Source organism: Anomaloglossus baeobatrachus, chromosome 1 (genome assembly GCF_048569485.1).
Source record: "Anomaloglossus baeobatrachus isolate aAnoBae1 chromosome 1, aAnoBae1.hap1, whole genome shotgun sequence".
In the NCBI taxonomy this organism is placed as follows: Eukaryota; Metazoa; Chordata; class Amphibia; order Anura; family Aromobatidae; genus Anomaloglossus; species Anomaloglossus baeobatrachus.
In genome coordinates, this window is record NC_134353.1 from 64194895 (window position 1) to 64216332 (window position 21438).

Consider the following 21438-nt stretch of genomic DNA (forward strand, 5'->3'; position numbering starts at 1 on the left):
AGGGCCCCTATTCCTTGTTATCCAAAAGTCACATTATGATTATGATTATGACATACATATGTAGTGCCCTGGAAACCCAGGTAGTTGTACATGTAGGCCCCCGGATAACACCAATCCCACGAAGGTTTAATTCAGCCGACCTGAAACCCTACTCATCCCCCTCAGGGACGGACGGGACCAGGCGGTTAGTAAACGCCCACCTAGGGGTCTGGAGAGCCCGGGGCGGGAAAACAGAGCAGATCAGTTAAGGTAGACTCAAGTGAGGAGTGAAGTCTGGCAGGTGCCAGGATCGGAGCCCTGACACCTTGGCTAGGTGGCAGACAGTAGCCAGAGTCTACAGGAGACAGGAAGACGGCAGCCGGAGATCCGAGGTGGACCGGGACAGGGTTGGAGCCCGCCGGTACCGACACTGGAGAACCAACCCGGAAACCGTGTGCACAGAGAGGGTACTTGGACCCTGAAGCCAGGACCGGCAACGACGGCCTAGTTAATTAACCAATTGAGGGCAGGATTTTAGGTCCTATCCCAACCTAAGTCCCGAAAAGTAGGCAACCACCCACAGAGAGGGATAGGACAACCGCAAGGGCCCGTAGATCCCAAGGGTCAGCGTCAGATGGGCACGGCTCCCAACCAAAGGACCGGGAGCGGACTCCTGTGTTTCACACCGGGAAGTCCTACCTACAACACACTGAGTGCAGAGGAGAGAGACTTTGACTACCAACCCGGGTGTGGGACCAGATACACCGGTCTGCAGCAGCCGGTCACCATCACCTTGGTTTACCACAGGACTTGTGTGTTTTATTCGACCGTGAGTAACATCCCCGGCCTGGCCAGGTGCGCCGTCCCCTGCAGTCACCATCCTCAGCATAAAGACACTGGGCCCTGGGGCATCCATCCCTACTCGCGGAGGGGTTAACATCCAGCTGCCAGCCCAATGTCCCCGGGAGCCCCGCAACGGCAGCGGTAGTGCTACATCTCACCATACACCGTGGGTGGCGTCACAGACATTCTACAACCAATCCCGTATAAATACGTCCCCCTCTTATTCGGAGTGTCCGCGCGACCCCCGGGTCCGGAAAACCCCTCGAGCCGCACCATAGTTTTCCCGAATTCCGGCATTGTTTTTCTTTTGTTCCTCAGCCTTTCCATTCTGGAGACATGGCCCCTTTTTTTTCCTGTAAGTAAATCCAATCTTGTCATACAAGTGGGTGTGGTGCTCATGCAGCCGCCCACAGACGAGCCGAGCACCACGCCCACGTAGCCAAAAAGACTAGATTTACATTCACGAGGGGGCCATATCTCAGGAACAGAGAGGCGCAGGAAAAAAAGAAAAACAGCGCCGGATTCAGGAGAACGGCGGCATTTACACCAATACATATATATGGTAAGTGACACGTCCACTTTAAATATTTTACAAGTTCTTCTGCTCACTGGTATACCAATTGTCTTTACATGTAGCAAAGGGGGAAAGGGTTTCTGGGTACCATAAATGATAGTCACCTAGAGCCCATGATAAATTATTAACCCAAGTTAAGACTATTATATGATACTGGAAAAACATGACCAAGTGACAGCGCCACTCCTGTCCAATGGTTGGGTCTGGTATTGCAACTTATTTAAATAAATTCTATGATACCAGAAAATGCCAATGGAGATAGAGGTACTCTTTCTGCCCCCCCCCCCCTCAAAAAAGAAGCACTGTTTTTTTGCACTGACAGAAATATAATATATGCTCCATTTAGACACAGGGGGGTGGGGCATATCTAAGAGGGAGGGGCATCATTGTCCTGCTACAGGCAGAGCAGAGGGGGGAGGCTCCTGCTGCAGCCAGACACAGGAAAGTGAGGGGGGGGGGGGGTAGAGGTGACACATGGTTGATGTCGTGAAACACAGAATATTTCTTTACATATTTTTCGGTGTTATAAATACAATAAAATAAAATACAGTTTCCACGCTGATATATAAAATATATGAAAGTGGCCTTGAGCACTGTGTTGTCCTGTTACAGTCCATGGAGTGGGTCCTAAATATGCACCAGGAGGTTCAGGATGAAACAAGTGATCATCCATGAATTGTGGCTATAATGAATGGCTAGAACTGCAGCATCTGGGATTGCAATCTATGGCGGTTTTCGGTGTTTTCGCTTATGCGCCATTCTCGCTTTTCATCAGATTTTTCCACCTGGCACCTTCTGCATTCTGTAAAACTCATGAAACATATGTTCAGAACTGAAATGAAAACAAATGTGCCGTCCGCGGCGGGCGGATTCAATTACTGGATATTTACACTGAAAACATTCCCTGTCACGAGCCCATAGTGAAGGGGGGAAGAACGATCTACGCCTCGAAATCCAAGTGCGGAAGGAAAACTGCTGCAGGGTCCGCACCTTGGAACAGCAGCGCCGGACTTCATTTTTTTAAACTGTTTCTATGTCATAGAACAGATAAGGGTGCATTGAGCGGGCTCAGGCACTGAGCCTGCATCACACACGACAAGTGCTGACACAGCTACACAGTCAGCATCTGCCTCCAACAGAAGTGACCAGAGCCATCTCCCATCACTGCAGTTTAACCACTTAAATGCAGCAGCGCGAAACTGGTAGGGTGTCCGCTCACCCATAAGTGACCATTATTATCAATATACGCCTCAATACCTGTTATAGGAATTGATTGGAGCCAATTTCATCCTCCAACAGGACAATGACCCAAACCACACCTCCAAATTATGCATGAACTATTTAGGGAAGAAGCAGCAGCTGGTATTTTATCTGTAATGGAGAGGCAGCCCAGTCACCAGACCTCAACCCTATAGAGCTGTTGTGGGAGCAGCTTGACCGTATGGTGCAAAAAGTGCCCATCAAGCCAATCCAACTTGTGGCAGGGGGGAAGCATGGGGGAAATATCTCCAGATTACCTCCGCAAATTAACCGCTAGAATGCCAAAGCTCTGCAAAGCTGGAATTGCTGCAAAGGAGCATACTGTGCCGAAAGCAAAGTGTGAAGAGAAAATTATTATTTCTAGTAAAATCATTATTTCTAACCTCGTCACTGTCTGGACGATATTCTCTATTCATGATGCAACTCATCTGATAAATAAAAGTAGGATTCTTCATAGAAAAGACAAAATTGTCTGTAATATATATATATATAAAAAAAAAAATAATTAAAAAAACTAAAAAAATAAAATAAATATATATATATATATATATATATATTTATTTTATTTTTTTATTTATTTTAAATTTATTTTTTTTAATTAATTTTTTTTTTTTTTTTTTAAATACTATACTGCATTAATAAATATCCGGCTTACTAAGAATCTTTGATGTTTTTCAGGATCACCCCCTGAAGAAATAAAAAAAAGTTAAAAGATATCAACCAAACTGTAGCACTGCCGAGTATAAAAAAAAATGGAGCTCCTTCGCTCGGGCTCATAGTTGGAGATTAATCCTTGATTCCAGGATGTATTAAAAACTAACTAATAGTTAATTAAAACTTAACTAATGGAAGGGAGCTTGTCGGTATTAGTTAAATACTGTGTATAGAAGGGAATAAAAAATACTCTGGTGGTCTAAATGCAGCCTCCGTTCTGCAGGAACTCATGCCAGTTAGTGGACGTGGTGCACCCTGGGTGTGGCCAACAGACTCGGCGCACTGTTACGGCCACTTAGGTTGCATGCCCCGCCTTCATCACTGATGATTGGCAGCACTGACTTACCTCAGCCTTCTCTGCAGACAAGACAAAAGGGTCACTCACCCGTGAGGGAGAAGGGGACATGCAAAACCAGTAGACAGAATGGTGCATTGGGCCACACCCGGGGTGCACCCAGCGCAGTAATTGGCATGTTGGATTAAACTTCAGATTCTGCAGTGATTTGAACCCTAAAAAAAAAAAAATGATGCTACAGCAAAAAATAAAATTGCCAGTCTGCAAAATATCAGATTGTGATCAATTAGTGGTAAGAGGAGCCATAGGACGTCGCTGTGCAGCCGGGGCCCCAGTAATGCAGCCCCAGCACCGGTATTGGCGGAGATCCAGAATGGTTTCCTAACGTGGTGCTGCTCTCCAGGAAATGTTTCCTTAAGTGAAATACTTTCTAAGAAACAGCCAGACGCTCACTGCAGACAATCACTCCATGTATACATGTACGAGGCCACCGCCACATTCCCCTACAGGAGATTGTCCCTCCCTTCTCCAGCCATAGACATTAATATGGAGTCAGCTCCTCTGCAGATATAACAGCTCCCGCTCTTCTGGGAAGGGTTTATACGGGATTTTGGTGGAGGCTGTGGGAACTTTCGCCCTTTCATCCACAAGAGCATTTGTGAGGTCAGGAACTGCAGCCGGGCCCAGAATAAATAGTAAATAAAGAAATCCGCAGCACTCGATACCTGCAAGGCATTCATTCACCAGACGTGCAACGTTTCACCCACAGCGGTCTTATGTCAAGCATGAGTAGGGGTCCAGGCTCTGTGCAGGCAGTCATGTTCTGCCCCCAATAATGTCCGAGGGGCCGGATGTTATACACCTGGGGCAATAGGGCCGGACGTTGTACACAGAGTACGAGGGGCTGGATGTTATACACCGGGGGGCGAGGCCAGATGTTATACGCCGGGGGGCGAGGCCAGATGTTATACACCAGGGGGGCGAGGTCCGAATGTTATACACCTGGGGTGAGGGACTGAATCTTATACACCGGTGGTGAGGGACTGAATCTTATACACCAGTGGTGAGGGGTTGGATGTTATACACCGGTGGTGAGGGGTTGGATGTTATACACCGGTGGTGAGGGGTTGGATGTTATACACCGGTGGTGAGGGGTTGGATGTTATACACCGGTGGTGAGGGGTTGGATGTTATACACCGGTGGTGAGGGGCTGGATGTTATACACCGGTGGTGTAGGGGCTGGATGTTATACACCGGTGGTGAGGGGTTGGATGTTATACACCGGGGGGCGAGGTCCGAATGTTATACACCTGGGGTGAGGGACTGAATCTTATACACCGGTGGTGAGGGGTTGGATGTTATACACCGGTGGTGAGGGGTTGGATGTTATACACCGGTGGTGAGGGGTTGGATGTTATACACCGGTGGTGAGGGGTTGGATGTTATACACCGGTGGTGTAGGGGCTGGATGTTATACACCGGTGGTGAGGGGTTGGATGTTATACACCGGTGGTGAGGGGTTGGATGTTATACACCAGTGGTGAGGGGTTGGATGTTATACACCGGTGGTGAGGGGTTGGATCTTATACACCGGTGGTGAGGGGTTGGATGTTATACACCGGTGGTGAGGGGTTGGATGTTATACACCGGTGGTCAGGGGTTGGATGTTATACACCGGTGGTGAGGGGTTGGATGTTATACACCGGTGGTGAGGGGTTGGATGTTATACACCGGTGGTGAGGGGTTGGATGTTATACACCGGTGGTGTAGGGGCTGGATGTTATACACCGGTGGTGTAGGGGCTGGATGTTATACACCGGTGGTGAGGGGTTGGATGTTATACACCGGTGGTGAGGGGTTGGATGTTATACACCGGTGGTGAGGGGTTGGATGTTATACACCGGTGGTGAGGGGTTGGATGTCATACACCGGTGGTGAGGGGTTGGATGTTATACACCGGTGGTGAGGGGTTCGATGTTATACACCGGTGGTGAGGGGTTGGATGTTATACACCGGTGGTGAGGGGTTGGATGTTATACACCGGTGGTGAGGAGTTGGATGTTATACACCGGTGGTGAGGGGTTGGATCTTATACACCGGTGGTGAGGGGTTGGATGTTATACACCGGTGGTGAGGGGTTGGATGTTATACACCGGTGGTGTAGGGGCTGGATGTTATACACTGGTGGTGAGGAGTTGGATGTTATGCACCGGTGGTGTAGGGGCTGGATGTTATACACTGGTGGTGAGGAGTTGGATGTTATACACCGGTGGTGAGGGGTTGGATCTTATACACCGGTGGTGAGGGGTTGGATGTTATACACCGGTGGTGAGGGGTTGGATGTTATACACCGGTGGTGAGGGGTTGGATGTTATACACCGGTGGTGAGGGGTTGGATGTTATACACCGAGAGAAATATGACAGAATTAAAAATCTGTATCCCAATAATAAGCCGTGTGTTGGCCACTTTTCCCCGTGCAGTGTATAGGATGGGCGTGCTGTACAGGGGGAGGACACTACAGGAGGTGGACGCCTCGCTCTGCCTGGACGTTCTTCTGTAACCTCCAGGGACATAAATCACGAGACTGAATATTTACATTGCTTTCCAGGAACACTTTATGCTTATGCTGCACATTCTGACTCTAGTCAGTGATCAGGAGGGAAGATGAATTACACAGATCTGCCAAAATGATTACCATGTGTAAACATTGGGGGCTCTTAAAGGGAAAGGAACTCGCAAAAACACATTCTATCGTAAAAGTCACTGAATTCTTTGAGCTGAGAGCTTCTTTTTTTTCCACCAGGCGCTTTCCAAAAAACTCTTAAAGAATACAAAATTAAAAAAAAACAAAACTCCTCATAAGAACATCAAAGGAGATTTAATTTCCCATAGAAATGAATAGGAAGTTTTCCAAACGTTTTTGAAGAGGATTTTGGAGAGGATATGCTAAAGAAAAACCTTAAAGAACTCTGTGTGAACATAGCTAAATGGGTGGACTAGTTTAGAAAACCTAATTTTAAATAATGTATTAAAAAATGTCAGAGAGGGTTGTTCAGGAAGGGTGAGGATTTTTTTTAGAATGTGAAGACATTCTGAGATAACATAGGCAGGCAGAGCTTTAGCCTCTTCTAACCTTGTGCCAAAAAACAGCAGCCATGGGTTCTTCTAAGCAGCTGCCTAGCACTCTGAAAATGAAAGTGGTGGAGGCCTACAAAGCAGGAGAAGGCTATAAGAAGATAGCATAGCGTTTCCAAGTTGCCCTTCCCTCAGTTTGAAACATAATTAACAATGGCTGTTAGGCCTAAGCCACACGGCATAAAAATCGGAGCGAGTGGAATGCGACCAATATTAGCCTATGTCCCAGCACCCATGAGCGATTATTTTCTCAGCCCTAATCGGACCGAGAAAACAATCGCAGCATGCTGCAATTGTAATGCGAGTCTTGTTTCTCTCTCACTCATTCAAGTCTATGGGGAGAGAGAAAAATCGCACTGCACTCGCAGTACACCAGTGTACCGCGGGTGCAGGGCGAGAATGGCAATATCCGGCAACTGAGAAGAAATCCCTCCCGCCCCTCCACAGAGCCAGCCCGCCCCCTGCAGCTGAGGTCCGATAGCATGATCGGACCTCAGTCGCAGTGACACTTGCATGACACTCGGCTCCTGCTGTGTCATGCGAGGATCGCAGTAGCTCCCAGTGTGACCCTGGCCTTACCAGGAACAGTGGTCACGATAAGGTCAGGAAAACCAAGCAACATTTCTGTGAGAGCTGCTCATAGGATTGCTATAGAGGCAAATCAGAAGCCCAGTTGACTGCAAAAGACCTTCAGGAAGATTTAGCAGACTCTGGAATTGTGGTGCATTGTTCTACTGTTCAGAGACACCTGCACAGATATGGCCTTCATGGAAGAGTCATCAGAAGAAAACCTCTCCTGTGTGTCACACTAGGTACCAGGAAGAACCAAGGAAATGGTGGAAGGGAAGGAAAACCCTGTGTCTAGGAGAGAGGCAGATGATGACCACTGACCAAACTGGCCTTTGGCCCATGGCTTGCCTCACAACTCTAGATAGGTTCTGTACCTATGCGCCGAGCTGGATACCTGACCCTGGCTGACCCTGAAATAGGCTATAGGTAGGGAACGGATGGGATGAGCACTTAGTCAACCCCACTAAGCTCAAAAGAAGACGACTGCTTGCACTGAACACTTGTTAAGGGTATTAGACCTATCACCAACACAGAATAAGGGGGGATGAGGGTATTTAAAAAGACACAAATGGAAGTGCTGAAGATTAACAGCTGAACAATGAGGAACTCTGCAGGGTCCTAAAGAGAAAGGAAAAAAAACCCAAGCAGGGAAAAAGGGAAAGTCAGAGAGCAGCTTGTGTAGCCAAACGCTGCGACCTTCTACAGCCGGACACCACGGGACTGTCTGTCAAGCGTGACATACCCATGACAGTACCCCCCCTTCTATGAGTGGCCTCTGGACAATCAGAACCAGATTTATCCGGATGGGGAACATGAGATGAACTAAACCTTGTGGCGTTCATATCCAATGATGGAACCATCCTTTCTTCTGGACTGTAACCCCTCCAGTGCACCAAGTATTGAAGGGAACAACGTAAAAAATGAGAATCAACAAATCTAAGCTAGTTGAAACACTAAATTATAATCAACTATGATTTGGGCCAGCGGCAAGGGAAGGGAAACCCTGTGTATAGGGAAGGGGGAGATAGAGAGATATAGAGAGAGAGAATTGTAGCGTGTGGCGGACTGGCACACTCTCCAAGGCCCCCACATTGAAGCCATCCACAGTGCTCCCCACAATGAAGCCAGCCACAGTGCCCCCCACAATGAAGCCATCCACAGTGCCCCCCACAATGAAGCCAGCCACAGTGCCCCCAACAATGAAGCCACCCACAGTGCCCCCACAATGAAGCCAGCCACAGTGCCCCCCACAATGAAGCCATCCACAGTGCCCCCCCACAATGAAGACAGCCACAGTGCCCCCAACAATGAAGCCAGCCACAGTGCCCCCACAATGAAGCCAGCCACAGTGCCCCCCACAATGAAGCCAACCACAGTGCCCCCCACAATGAAGCCAACCACAGTGCCCCCCACAATGAAGCCATCCACAGTGCCCCCCACAATGAAGCCATCCACAGTGCCCCCACATTGAAGCCAGCCGCAGTGCCCCCACAATGAAGCATCCACAGTGCCCCCACAATGAAGCCATCCACAGTGACCCCACATTGATGCCATCCACAGTGCCCCCACATTGAAGCCAGCCGCAGTGCCCCCACATTGAAGCCATCCACAGTGCCCCCCACAATGAAGCCAGCCACAGTGCCCCCAACAATGAAGCCACCCACAGTGCCCCCACAATGAAGCCAGCCACAGTGCCCCCCACAATGAAGCCATCCACAGTGCCCCCCCACAATGAAGACAGCCACAGTGCCCCCAACAATGAAGCCAGCCACAGTGCCCCCACAATGAAGCCAGCCACAGTGCCCCCCACAATGAAGCCAACCACAGTGCCCCCCACAATGAAGCCATCCACAGTGCCCCCCACAATGAAGCCATCCACAGTGCCCCCACATTGAAGCCAGCCGCAGTGCCCCCACAATGAAGCATCCACAGTGCCCCCACAATGAAGCCATCCACAGTGACCCCACATTGATGCCATCCACAGTGCCCCCACATTGAAGCCAGCCGCAGTGCCCCCACATTGAAGCCATCCACAGTGCCCCCCACAATGAAGCCAGCCACAGTGCCCCCAACAATGAAGCCACCCACAGTGCCCCCACAATGAAGCCAGCCACAGTGCCCCCCACAATGAAGCCATCCACAGTGCCCCCCCACAATGAAGACAGCCACAGTGCCCCCAACAATGAAGCCACCCACAGTGCCCCCACAATGAAGCCAGCCACAGTGCCCCCCACAATGAAGCCAACCACAGTGCCCCCCACAATGAAGCCATCCACAGTGCCCCCCACAATGAAGCCATCCACAGTGCCCCCACATTGAAGCCAGCCGCAGTGCCCCCACAATGAAGCCATCCACAGTGCCCCCACAATGAAGCCATCCACAGTGCCCCCACATTGATGCCATCCACAGTGCCCCCACATTGAAGCCAGCCGCAGTGCCCCCACATTGAAGCCATCCACACTGCCCCCACATTGAAGCCATCCACACTGCCCCCACATTGAAGCCATCCACAGTGCCCCCACAATGAAGCCATCCACAGTGCCCCCACAATGAAGCCATCCACAGTGCCCCCACATTGATGCCATCCAAAGTGCCCCCACATTGAAGCCAGCCGCAGTGCCCCCACATTGAAGCCATCCACACTGCCCCCACATTGAAGCCAGCCGCAGTGCCCCCACATTGAAGCCATCCACACTGCCCCCACATTGAAGCAAGCCGCAGTGCCCCCACATTGAAGCCATCCACACTGCCCCCACATTGAAGCAAGCCGCAGTGCCCCCACATTGAAGCCATCCACAGTGCCCGCATAATGAAGCCATCCACAGTGCCCCCATAATAAGAGACAGAGAGATCCACCCGTGGCAACACTAACAGCTCTGCTACATCTCAGAGCGATAACACTGCCCGCTCTGAGTGTAGCGTGTAGCGTTAACGATGCCGCCATGAGCGCGGCAGACTGTCTCAGCCTCCAGGGACGGTACACTGTCACAAGCTAGGGGGGCGTGCCAGCATGCACTGACGGCCGGTGGGCGGGGACCGATCACCACAGCACACTGTAACAGGCTGGGGGGCGTGTCAACCTGCACGGACGGACTGTGGGCGGGGAACGGCGATGACGCGTCACCGCAGCAGACTGTCACAAGCTGGGGGGCGAGTCAGCCTGCACAGACGGACGCTGGGCGGAGAAAACAAGGAAAGAAGTGTGAAGACCCGGAAGAAGTATGCCGCCATGACACAGAGTGTCGGTAAGTATGAAACGCTCATTTATTTATTGTTTTTTTCATGTTTTATGACTTGCCGAATCCGGATCGCGCACCCGGAATCCCGCGTCCGGGTCGTCCCCGGAGATAGCACTGAAACCGCGCGGATCCGAATGTTTACAGTCCGGGTCCGCTCAACACTACCTATCATTGACCCCTGGCTTCCCTCACCATCCTAGATAGGTTCTGCACCTATGCGCAGAAATGGATATCTGACCCTGGAATAGGCCCTAGGTAGAGAACGGATGGGATGAGCGCTTAGTCAACCTCACTAAGCTTTAAAGAAGACACAGGGATCCAAAACAGCAGGAATCTAACAAATAACATCTCCAGATGACTCAGGGAGAGGAACTGCAGCAACAACAACATTTCTCCAGATGAATACAAGCCGCCTGCTTGCACTGAAGACTTGTTAAGGGTATTAGACCTATCACCAGCACAGAGTAAGGAGGAATGAGGGTATATAAAGACATATAGGGAAGTGCTGAAGATTAGCAGCTGAAAAGGGGAGGAAATCCGCAGGGTCCTAAAAGAAAGAGATAAGCCTCCAACATGGAAAAGGGAAACTCACAGAGAAACTTGTGTAGCAAAACGTTGCGGCCATCTACAACCGGAAAGAACAGGACTGTCTGTCATGCGTGACACACCAGTGACACTGTGTCCTCCCCATAAAATTCAGTGTCAGAAGCATGCAAAAGAACATCTACACAAGCCTGATGCGTTTTAGAAACAAATCCTGTGGACTAATGGAGGTTAAAATAGAACTCGTTGGCCACAATGATCAAAGGTTTGTGTAGAGAAAAAAGGATATAGATTTTCAGGACATGTGTCACGATGATTGGGGAGAGGAGGGGATCGGGACTCCTACACTGGCTCTCAGACGAGGGGGACCCTAGCTATGCCTTATCTCAGAGTTACCTCTGAAGGTGAGGATTTCTGAACCGCCTTCCTGACCCTGCTTCTGACCAGCCCTGATCTTATACCTCCTCCCCCCTTATCACAGTGGAGGGCTGGGACAGGAGTGTGATAAAATCAACAAAGATAGACAAACAGGGGCAAATCAAAAAACTCAGTTTCAGTGGATCAATCATGTTTTGGGGTTGTATTGCAGCCAATGGCACGGAGAGCCTTTTATGGGAAGAGGGAAGAATGGATTCAATGATATTTTAACAAATTCTTGATGCAAACATAACAGCATATGAAAAAAAGCTGAGGTTGAGAACAGGAGAAAAGAAGAATGGCTTCTACAAATGGATAATGATGCTAAACACACATCAAAATCCACAATAGACGACCTCAAAAGGTGCAAGTTGAAGGTTTTACAATGGCCCTCACAGTCCCCTGATGTAAACATCATAGAAAGTCTGTGGCTAGACCTTAAAAGAGCTGTGCATGCAAGACGAGCCAGGAATCTCACAGAACTGGAAGACGAGCCAGGAATCTCACAGAACTGGAAGACGAGCCAAGAATCTCACAGAACTGGAAGACAAGCCAGGAATTTCACAGAACTAGAAGACGAGTCAGGAATCTCACAGAACTGGAAGACGAGCCAGGAATCTCACAGAACTGCAAGACGAGCCAGGAATCTCACAGAACTGCAAGACGAGCCAGGAATCTCACAGAACTGGAAGACGAGCCAGGAATCTCACAGAACTGCAAGACGAGCCAGGAATCTCACAGAACTGGAAGACGAGCCAGAAATCTCACAGAACTGGAAGACGAGCCAAGAATCTCACAGAACTGGAAGACGAGCCAGGAATCTCACAGAACTAGAAGACGAGTCAAGAATCTCACAGAACTGGAAGACGAGCTAGGAATCTCACAGCACTGGAAGACGAGCTAGGAATCTCACAGAACTAGAAGACGAGTCAGGAATCTCACAGAACTGGAAGACGAGCCAGAAATCTCACAGAACTGGAAGACGAGCCAAGAATCTCACAGAACTGGAAGACGAGTCAGGAATCTCACAGAACTAGAAGACGAGTCAGGAATCTCACAGAACTGGAAGACGAGCTAGGAATCTCACAGCACTGGAAGACGAGCTAGGAATCTCACAGAACTGGAAGACGAGCCAGGAATCTCACAGAAGTGGAAGACGAGCCAGGAATCTCACAGAACTGGAAGACGAGCCAGGAATCTCTCAGAACTGGAAGACGAGCCAGGAATCTCACAGAACTGGAAGACAAGCCAGGAATCTCACAGAACTGGATGACGAGCGAGGAATCTCACAGAACCAGAAGATGAGCCAGGAATCCCTCAGAACTGGAAGACGAGCCAGGAATCTCACAGAACTGGCAGACGAGCCAGGAATCTCACAGAACTGAAAGACGAGGCAGGAATCTCACAGAACTGGCAAAGGAGCCAGGAATCTCACAGAACTGGCAGACGAGCCAGGAATCTCACAGAACTGGCAGACGAGCCAGGAATCTCACAGAACTGAAAGACGAGCCAGGAATTTCACAGAACTGGCAGACGAGCCAGGAATCTCACAGAACTGAAAGATGAGCCAGGAATCTCACAGAACTGGAAGATGAGCCAGGAATCTCACAGAACTGGAAGACGAGCCAGGAATCTCTCAGAACTGGAAGACGAGCCAAAAATCTCACAGAACTGGAAGACGAGCCAGTAATCTCACAGAACTGGCAGATGAGCCAGGAATCTCACAGAACTGGTAGACGAACCAGGAATCTCACAGAACTGGAAGACGTCTCCAAGGAAGACTGGATGAAAATCCCTCAAAGAAGATTTGAAAGACTCTTGGCTGCTACAAAAAGCGTTTACAAGCTGTGATACTTGCCAAAGGGGGTGCTAGTAGGCACTAACCATGTAGGGTGCCCAAACTTTTGCAATGGCCCTTTTTGCTTTTTTTGTTCATTTAAAAATTTAAAAGATGAAAATATTTTTTTTTGTTGTTGCCTAAAATATAAAGGAAATGTGTCCTTTTTAACATTATACCTTTTAGAGATCATTTCATCTTTAACTTGCTCAACTCTTCACAATAACAGTAACTTTGACCAGACTTTTGCATGTATGGAATGAGAGTGCTGAGGTCGGTGACTAGCTGCAGCGGTCACATAGGTAAACAGCAGAGATCAGCATGGATCAGTGTGTAGAGGCACTGCTTTAGCGCCAGAAGATTTTCCCCAAACGATCCTACATATGCCATACTAGCGTGTACGAGCTGGGGGTCGTCTTTATGGAACAGCCCCTTTAAGAGAAGAATTTTTAGGGATTGAATTGCTGAAATAATGGAAACAGATGATTCCTGTAAGTGCCAATGTAAGTAAAGCCCGATGCAGAGCGCGGCTCCTAACCTTTACTGCATGTCATTTTCTAGAATGTGAGAAAGCTTTTATTGGATGGATCTAGTAGAAAAACTCTCATAAATCATCATTTGCTCACGGAAAACCACAATATTCTGTCTGCGAGATGAAAAGTGACTGGTTACAGATGGGCGCGCACAACCTCTGCAACCTTCTTTCATGTGGGTCTACGCACAGAGGCCCCAAAATCCACACGGGGTAATACAGAAGGTAAGAAACCTCCCAGCAACGCCCAAAGTCAGGAACCCTACTGGCCACTTGTATCTACGATTGATTCCCTTTTTCAGCCTCGGCCATGTTCACACTCGGTGTTTTGAAGATCCTCTCCTCGAAAACCTCTTGGAATCTGTTCTCATTACTTTTTTGGACCTGTATGATCCCCCTCACCTCCGCCCTCGTCACCCTGTCTGCGGTGTGTGATTCACCCTGTGCAGCTATATACTCCTGGTCTGCTGTATATAGCAGGTCACGTGTCTGCCTGTATATTACTCCTCCCGCTGTAGACGGCTTTGTCCTCCAGGTCTAGACTCCAGGGCATTGTCACCGCGCTCTGATTAACCTTGCTAAAACCTTTTAGCATATGTATCGATGTATTGACTTACACATACATTAATGTACTCGCTCCTGTATCACCAGGGATCTCACACGTCAACATGGATTATGGCTGGATGATTTATCCTTGCTGGAGACACCTGTGTGAACGGAGCAGCAGTGCTTGTGCTCAACCGCCGCTCCATTCACTTCTATGGGAGCAGCAGTGCACATGCTTGACCACCGCTCCATTCACTTCTATAGCTGTTTGGGAGCAGCAGTGCATGTGCTCAACCACCACTCCATTCACTTCTATGAGAGCAGCAGTGCATTTGCTCAACCACCACTCCATTCACTTCTATGGGAGCAGCAGTGCACATGCTTGACCACCGCTCCATTCACTTCTATAGCTGTTTGGGAGCAGCAGTGCATGTGCTCAACCACCACTCCATTCACTTCTATGGGAGCAGCAGTGCATTTGCTCAACCACCACTCCATTCACTTCTATGGGAGCAGCAGTGCATGTGCTCAACCACCACTCCAATCACTTCTATGGGAGCAGCAGTGCATGTGCTTGACCACCTCTCCATTCACTTCTACTGCTCTATGGAACCAGCAGTGCATGTGCTTAACCTCCTGTTTCATTTACTTCTATGGAAGCAGCAGTGTATGTGCTCAACCTCCTGTTTCATTCATTTCTATGGGAGGAGCAGTGCACATGCTTGTCCACCTGCTCCATTCACTTTTATGGCTCTATTGGATCAGCAGTGCACCTACTCTACCTCGTGTTTCACTCAATTCTATGGGAGCAGCAATGCACGTGCTCAACCTCCTACTTCATTCACTTCTATGGGAGCAGCAGTGTACATTCTTGACCACCTGCTCCATTCACTTATATGGGAGCAGCAGTGCACGTGCTCGACCTCCTGCTTCATTTACTTCTATGGAAGTAGCAGTACATGTCCTTGAACTCCTACTCCATTCACTTCTATGTGAGCAGCAGTGCACGTGCTCGACCTCCTGCTTCATTTACTTCTATGGAAGTAGCAGTACATGTGCTTGACCTCCTGCTTCATTCACTTCTATGTGAGCAGCAGTGCACGTGCTTGAACTCCTATTCCATTCACTTCTATGTGAGCAGCAGTGCACATGCTCAACCTCCTGCTCCATCCACTGCTATGGGAGCAGCAGTGCACGTGCTGACCTCCTGCTCCATTCACTTCTATGTGAGCAGCAGTGCACGTGATCGACCTCCTGCTTCATTCACTTCTATGGGAGTAGCAGTGCACGTGATCGACCTCCTGCTTCATTCACTTCTATGGGAGTAGCAGTGCACGTGATCGACCTCCTGCTTCATTCACTTCTATGGGAGTAGCAGTGCACGTGCTTGACCTCCTGTTTCATTTAGTTCTATGGAAGCAGCAGTACACGTGCTCGACCTCCTGCTCCATTCACTTCTATAGCATTGATGAACAATAACAATCCCATAGAAATGAATGCAGCAATGGTTGAGATTATGCACCATCAAACCTTTATTTTTATATAGCGCTAACATATTCCGCAGCGCTTCACATACATCAGGAACACTGTCCCCATTGGGGCTCACAATCTAGAGTCCCTATCTGTATGTCTTTGGAGTGTGGGAGGAAACCGGAGAACCCGGAGGAAACCCACGCAAACACAGGGAGAACATACAAACTCCTTACAGATGTTGTCCTTGGTGGGATTTGAACCCAGGACCCCAGCGCTGCAAGACTGCAGTGCTAACCACTGAGCCACCGCAAGACTGCAGTGCTAACCACTGAGCCACAAGACTGCAGTGCTAACCACTGAGCCACTGTGTCGCCCTCCATCACTCCAATCATACATGGGATTTTGGGACTTCTTACAATCGCTGGTGGTCTCAACAGTTGGACCCATGAGTTAACAGGTATGTTTCGCTCCGAAAGACTGCGGCGTTTTAAAGAAAACAAAAGCCGCCGTCTGGCCACTATTTGCTTCGGCTGACTAGTCCAAGAGGCAAGGGACGAGGATGACTAGAACGAAACCGGTCCCTGGTGGCTTCTCCCTGTCCCATTCTCCAAGACTGACCGGTCTCTTCCTATGTGTGTACACCGGGATCAGTCGGTCAAACAAGTCAAGGCAGGGAGAAGCCGCAGGGGTCCGGGCTCAGACTAGCCAGCCAAGGCACACCATCCACAAGTATGTTTTCTCTGAAACTCGTCGGCCGCCGTCTGATAATTGCCGCCCGTGGCTCGGGCCAGGATAAACCTTCCCCAAGTTCCCTTTAAGAGAAAAACATTAAATCTATAAATAACAACTATCATTAAGAACTTTCCTCATCGGACCATAAAAAGTGTCTCCCAAACACAGACTGTGAGTGACTGGCCGGGATGCGGCCGGAAGGGAGACGCGGAGGAAAAATCCCCATGACATCAGACACTGAAGGAGCAAATTACACAGCGCGGCGTGCGATATATACTATATAATTAGCTGATGTCATTTACATGCTGATCAAGCTAAAACACCACCTATGTTGCCATGGTAACACTAGCGTCCCTTTAAACTCGGGTCCCGATCGTTAACCACTTCACAAACAAATGACTAAAAATATGGGAAAGAAAACCAAAACCTTGCACCGTGTTGGATTTTCTTATCCATTCGTTGTAGTATGAGATTTGTGTTATAATCGGATCAATATTTAGTATATATTAGTTTGATTATTTTTTTTTTTATAAATATTTATTTTTTATTTTACTGATAATTTTATACTTGGCATTCCCCAGCAGATGATAAAACAGGGATTGGGATGAGTGATTCATTTTTATTATTATTATTTATTTATTTTTTTAATTAAAAAGATTGCACTAAAAAGTTAGGCTAGAGAAAAACTTCTCGATCGCCAGAGGTCCGACTGCTGAGACTCCCATTGATCCCAATCCCGGGACCATGGCGATCTCTATCTGAATGCAGTTGGGAGTCGGGCTTGTACACTTCCACTGCTGGGGTTTGAGCACGCACACTTCTATTGCTGGGGGGTTGAGCATGCACACTTCCACTGCTATTTGTTGAGCATGCACACTTCTGCTGCTGGGGGTTAATCATGCACACTTCCACTGCTGGGGGTCGAGCATGCACACGTAGGCTATGTGCGCATGCTGCGTTTTTTTGATGCTGCGTTTTTACCGCGATTTGGTGCGTTTTTGGCTGCGTTTTGCTGCGTTTTTGATCTCTGCATTTTGCTGCGTTTTTCCAATGCATTGCATGGGCGGAAAACGCAGAAAAACGCAGGAAAGAATTGACATGTCCATTTTTTTTTTTCAAGCTCAAAAACGCAGCTTAAAAAAACAGTTGTGTGCAGACAGCAAAAACGAAAACTCATAGACTTTGCTGGGGAAGCAAAGTCATGCAGTTTTGAGGCCAAAAACGCACCCGAAAAACGCGCAAAAACGCCGCGAAAAACGCACTGTGCGCACATAGCCTTCCACTGCTATTTGTCGAGCATGCACACTTCCACTGCTAGGGGTCAAGCAAGCACACTTCCACTGCTAGGGGTCAAGCATGAACACTTCCGCTGCTAGGGAATCGAGCATGCATACTTCCACTGCTATTTGTTGAGCATGCACACTTTCACTGCTAGGAGTCAAGCACGCACACTTCCGCTGCTAGGGGTCAAGCACGCACACTTCCGCTGCTAGGGGTCAAGCACGCACACTTCCGCTGCTAGGGGTCAAGCACGCACACTTCCGCTGCTAGGGGTCAAGCACGCACACTTCCGCTGCTAGGGGTCAAGCACGCACACTTCCGCTGCTAGGGGTCAAGCACGCACACTTCCGCTGCTAGGGGTCAAGCACGCACACTTCCGGTGCTAGGGGTTGAGAATGCACACTTCCACTGGGAGTTGTCAGAGCCGGGGCTACAGTGATGCGGGTTGATACCATTCCCTAAGGGGACTAAAGAAAATATAAAATGGTTTTAAACGTGTAAAAAAAAAAAAATTAAAAAAATTCAAATCACAGTTATAAAAAAGAATAAATGAGAGCAGCAACTCCCCCCCCCTCCCCTCCCCCCCGAGTTCTGTAGGTGCTTTTATATAGTCGTTGTGTTTGCCCCAATAAAGAGATTGAAGGCTTCTGGTTACGGCGCTGGTCTGTGAATGATCAGGGAACGTAGCTCCCGGCTGCCTCCAGCTAAAACTGCCGAAAATACTGCACAGAACCGAGCAAATCTGACCACAAAGGCAGGAGAACACTGCGGAGATCCTCCGGTGTCAGCGTGAGGAGCGGGACTTACTGAGGAGCGGGGGGAAGAACAACAGATCCCTGAGTGTGTGAGGAGAGGGGTCAACTCCTGACACTCACCTGATGCTGAGCCCTGCACTCTCTAACGCCCCTAGACAGGTACTTCCCCGCGCGCCGTCACATGCCTAGGCCCTAGCTGGCCCTGAACTCCCCCTGACTAGTCTCACCACTGTAACAAGAGAACACGAGGAAGAAAAGAGAAAAAGACACAACAAAAAGCACTCCTTGGTTTCTGCATCAGGAAACTTCACAGCTGCAACTGAAATGACAACACAGCTCTGCAGAGATGAGCTCCTTCAATGTGGTCAGTATAGAGAATATCTATAGCCGGCGTAGGGAGAAGTGAGGAGTGGATATTTATAGGAGAAGGATTTGTAGCTGTAAGATCACTGCAGGAAAAAAAGGAACCCTAACCCCTTCAGTGCCGGAAGGAATTAAATATGCTCGAACTCAGGGTAAACGACGGGCGGGCACTAAAGTGGATCTGCGATCAACGATACGCTGTGTCCTTATGACCCCAGATCACATCAGGCCATGATGGACTGATGCTGTTAGAAGATGTACTCAGTAACTAAAAAGTACAAATCATCCCACAAACACAAATAAAAAAAACAAAAAAGGTTGTAAGTTACATCTGCCAAAAACAGGGCACTTTTACACCTCCTTTCCAGCAATGGCCACCGCTTGGCTTGTAAAAATTTGATCAAAGCATCGACATCACCGCTGGTGAAATGTAGTGGGATAAAAGACTGAAACTAGACCCTCGGCTGCAGCTGATCAAAGGGATTTAGAGGGAATGTCCACTCCAACTTAGAAGCCATGGCACGGGAATGTGCTGGCATTGAGGGGTCCCCAGGCTACTACATTCATTCCTATAGTCCCTGCACCGTTTTTCTGCTCCCATTCAGCCGCCCTGTTTGTGTTTGGGCTGGAGGTTTAATAGTTTCCATATAAAGTGGAGGCTGTGAATGGTAATGAATGGCCGACATTCACACGTCACTCGCTGCCATTGTCTGCGGCCTGGAGCTGCCTCTTTTATATCATGGTCAGCCATTGACTATGTAATGAAAGGAAAGTCATCGGGGCAAAAAAAGACTCAAAATACCCAAACTAACCTGGGAACAGGGGAAACTCGCTGCACGTCTGTTCAAAATGTCATAAGATATATTAATTATCACTCTGCATAATTCTAGATTTAAACTCTATTATTTATTTATTTTTTTAATTATTTTTAAAGCATGCCTTTGGGGGAAAAAAAAAAAAAAAAAAAACACACAAAAAAATAGCAGAAAAAATTATAAATAAATAACTATGCTATTTTGTATTATTACTTTGTATAACCCTGGATTTAAATTCTATTTTTTTTTTAATTATTTTCAAAATATGCCTTTGGGAAGAAAAAACAACATATATATATATATATATATATATATATATATATATATTCTATTTTTTTTTTTAATTATTTTTAAAATATACCTTTGGGAAGAAAAAACAACATATATATATATATATTTATATATATTTATATATATATATATATATATATATTATATATATATATATAATATGTTGTTTTTTCTTCCCAAAGGTATATTTTAAAAATAATAAAAAAAAAAAAATAGAATTTAAATCCAGGGTTATACAAAGTAATGATATAAAATAAAATAATCATAATTATTAGCTATACATATAATATATAAATATATATATATATATATATATATATATATATATATAATTATATATGTGCAAAAATATATATTATATGTATATCTAATAATTATGATTATTTTATATCATTACTTTGTATAACCCTGGATTTAAATTCTATTTTTTTTTTAATTATTTTTAAAATATGCCCTTGGGAGAAAAAAAATCAACATAAAAAAATAGAAAATAATATTTTTATATATATATATATATATATATATATATATATATATATATATATATATTTTATATTAATTACTTTGCATATCTCTGGATTTAAATTCTGTTTTTTTGTATTTAAAAAAAAACCATAAATAATAAATATATATATATTTGTTTTGCAGGTTTTTATCTCATTCTTATAAGATGCTCATTGGTTTTATTCTTTTTATTTTGGCTTTTTTTTTTTTTTTTTTCGGCCTGAGCGGGGGTGTGGGGTTTTCAATCTTGGCAGCCCTGCATGATGAAATGCTTGGTTGGCATAGGCAACAAAGACATTATACCTCTGAGGCCCCCGCTCTTTTGGCAAGGCCGAAATTTCCAAACAGTAATAACCATTAATACATGTTGATTTGCATAATTTAAATTGTATATATATTTATTTATAATATATATATTATATCTATAATCTATATATATAGACACACACATACTGTATATACAGTATATTTATTATACACATAGCGTGTATGTATTTGTGTGTGTGTATATATATATCTTTATTTATTATCATTTTTTTTTATTAATTACGCTGCCTTATGTGCAGCAAAGGTACACCTTGTAGTTGTCTGTACAAGTAAACTTTAAAAGGGTGATATAGACATTGTACATTGACAGTGAGGTGCCAATCAGAGGAGGTGCCATGAAGGATTGCATACACATGGCAATGATAAGTCCTCCTGCTTAAACAAACATAGCACATAAACAACAGATCGGAT

At 46.9% G+C, this 21438-nt stretch overlaps 1 protein-coding gene across 2 annotated transcripts in view; it reads right to left on the reverse strand.

Moving 5' to 3' along the window:
• MXD4 (MAX dimerization protein 4) overlaps positions 1–21438 on the reverse strand; it is an 87751-nt gene that overhangs the window by 23432 nt on the left and 42881 nt on the right. The gene's annotated exons all lie outside the window — the stretch shown is intronic.